The following is a 3091-nucleotide window of genomic DNA, read 5'->3' as shown; positions in this document are numbered from 1 at the left end:
GCATAAACAGAACAGACGATTTGGGATAAAAGCATCATATATTCAACGCAGGACACAGGCCATCTCAGTTCCCTCCCCCCCTTCCGCCCCACCTTCCCTGTGCCTTCGCCACCCCAACCTCCCTCCTATTCATCTGAATACCCTGTTGTATTGCCTGCTAAACAATCTGCTAATGTGTATTCCACGAAAGACACCGTGTCGCTCCAGGTTTCTCAGCTCTGCCCCCGCTGCCTCGGGTCCCACCGCTCCCGCTCTGGACTACAACTCCCAGCATGCCTGGGGCCACGCCCCTCCTGGGGAAACCGGAACCGCGCTTACCACGGTCCTGAAAGCACTGGTCTCCAGCATGGCGGTGCCCATGTCAATTACGCCGGCAGCTTTGCTGGGGGACAAGCTTTGCTTTTACCCATCCAGCAATAACAACACTGTGCTTGCATCCCTCCCACCCTTCTCGGAAGAAGACCTCATCTCTCCTGGATCCAGGAATTCTATCGATCCATGGCAGAAGACCTGACCGAATACGGTAAAAAACCAGAAGGGATGGGGCTGGTCCTACATGGAAATCTCTAGCCTACAGGGATGTAAAAGGACTAAGGCTGCCAAAAACTATGGAAGCGATTCTCCTTTCTTTAACAATCTAATACGAGCTACTTTCACTGCACATCTTTTAACCGCTCATGACTTTAAACACGTGATTACTGTGCTGCTATCCCCAATTGAATTCACGCTGTGGGAGAGGGGGTGGAAAAGACTGTTAAATCAATTGTTGTTTGTCTATGCTGAGGACCAAGCATGGGCAATGCTAACACTACAACATTTATCTGGAGAAGAGGCATATTCCCAACCCAATGAGCAGGCTGCAAATCTTCCAAAGGCAGTGCTTGATGATATTAAAAATGCAGCAAGGAAAGCACTTATCCAAGTGCCTGATAGTAACACACCTGCTCCAGACTTTGTAGATATAAAGCGAAAGCCTAGTAAACCATGCATAAAGCTAAAGTCTTGGCTCCCCTTCACCAGAATCATACACAAGCCATTGTTTATCATCATATGGATAGTATACTTATTGCAGCTGGAAATAATCCATCTTTAGATGCAAATTTAAAAGCCACCGTCACAGTCATCCAACAAGCAGGACTTACCATAGCAGAAGAAAAGATACAACAAACATCACCCTGGAAATATTTGGGACTTAAAATTGTCTCTCAGACTGTGCAACACCAGCCATTGCAACTAAATGAGAACCCAGAAACACTCCGCGATTTACAAAGACTGTTATAAACCATTATTTGGGTTAAGCCTCTGCTGAGGATTATTGTTAAGAATTTAGTTCCATTGTTTGTTTTGTTAAAGGGGGATTCTGAGCTAAATTCACCGAGGCAGACTCTTTGCTTAAAACTTTAATTTTTATTCTTTCTCAGAAACAGCATCCCTATTTTGTCATGCATGTACATTCTCATATTTCTTTTCCATGATTCCTAACAAAAGGTAATAAACAAACTAACACCCCTGCACTAACATGCATTGTCACTACATGCCCTGACTGCCAGAAGTATTCTCTGCCATCTATTGAGGCAAGAGTAAATCCTAGAAGGCTTCACAGTTTACAAAACTGGCAGAACAATGTTAATATATACATGTTTCAATAGACACTTTCTCAAAAGCAATCTTTTCCTCTGCTCACTTAGGTGAAGTGGCAAAAGATGTTATTAAACATTTCCTACAAGTGTTTTCAACTCTAGGCATCCCACAAGAGATAAAAATGGATAATGGGCCTGCCCATGTCTCCCAGTAAACACAGCAATTCTTTAATCTGTGGGGAATCAAACATATCACAGGCATTCCACACTCTCCCACAGGACAATGAATTATTGAAAGAACACATGGGTGTCATAAATGCCTGCTAGAACAAAAGACCCCCAGTGTTAAAAATCTTGAGACAGGCCAAATTATAACTCTTTCCTCTGATTACTTGGGGGAAAGAGTGTGCTTGTGTCTCTACAGGTAAAGGACCTCGGTGGGTTCCAGTAAAGAACATCAAGCCATATCTGCAGCCTCTACAAGAACACCAAGATTTTCTACGGGAGGAACCCCAGGAAGAACCTACAGAAAAGACACCTTGAGGCTTGCGAATAGCCATCCCTCTCCTCCTACCTACTGCTGATTAATGCCACTGTTTTTTTAACTCCTTAAGCATTATTAATTTTTGAGGTTAATCCACAGGTTGTTCCACCAGACATGACTCCTAAAGGACTCCTGCTTGCTATACCCATCCTGATTGATGCTTGTGGTATTCACGTGCCCTCTGAACAGAGAGAAGCTGAGAGACAAGCAGAGAAGAAGGAAAATCATAATTCTTATCTCGCTTGCTGTGCCAAAGTAGAATGCAATATGGAGATGGTTTACCCAAAGTGAGGATGTTTTGTTCCCTTGGCCTATCAGGGCCAAGAGTGTGTCTGTGTCGGGACTGTCTGCTGACAGTCACGAGACAGGAGAGAATCGAGGATGAGTGCAGTTCTGTGCAGTTGTGAGCAAGGGTGAGTGCAAGGCAGATTCAGTTTAGATATAATGTATATAATATAGCATAATAAAGTAATTATTTAGCCTTCTGATAAGACAGAGTCCTCCTTATCATTCTCTCCCCTTCGTCGAGGGTCACCCGTGCTTCGATAGATGCCATGCTCCTCGCTAAGACCTGGGAAGTCCCGCAGCCAAAGAAAAATGTCTGGGTTTTTAGCTAACATCACTGAGCAGGAAACCCTGTGTCTGTCAGTAGCCACCTCTGATAACCCCTTTTCCACCTGCTTAGTTGGGTTGCCAACAAATGTGTGGCCGTTAAACAAGGATGCCATCCATGTATTGCATCCCTACAAGGAATGGATTCACAATCTCGTTGATAGCTGGGATTACTGGGCCTGGAAACTACCGCACGCACCACTAGAACCCCAAGAATTGGAAATTCTGGGCTCTGTAAAAATGGGGGTTTGTGTTAGATTTTATTATATTAAAAAGACCCCCGAATTATTGCAAACTATCAACTGATTCCCAGGCTATAAGAAAGCAACCAAACACATGACAGGATGTTTCCCCA

General features: G+C 44.2%; 1 long non-coding RNA gene across 1 annotated transcript; it reads left to right on the top strand.

The window, feature by feature from the left end:
• The first annotated feature begins 307 nt into the window (after positions 1–307).
• LOC135289071 (uncharacterized) lies at positions 308–2615 on the top strand. The gene is made up of 2 exons (XR_010351870.1): positions 308–523; positions 2005–2615. It is a non-coding gene; the product is annotated as an uncharacterized LOC135289071 (long non-coding RNA).
• The last annotated feature ends 476 nt before the right edge of the window (positions 2616–3091 follow it).

Source organism: Passer domesticus, chromosome W (assembly GCF_036417665.1).
Source record: "Passer domesticus isolate bPasDom1 chromosome W, bPasDom1.hap1, whole genome shotgun sequence".
Classification (NCBI taxonomy): domain Eukaryota; kingdom Metazoa; phylum Chordata; class Aves; order Passeriformes; family Passeridae; genus Passer; species Passer domesticus.
This window is presented reverse-complemented; position numbering and strand designations above follow the sequence as displayed.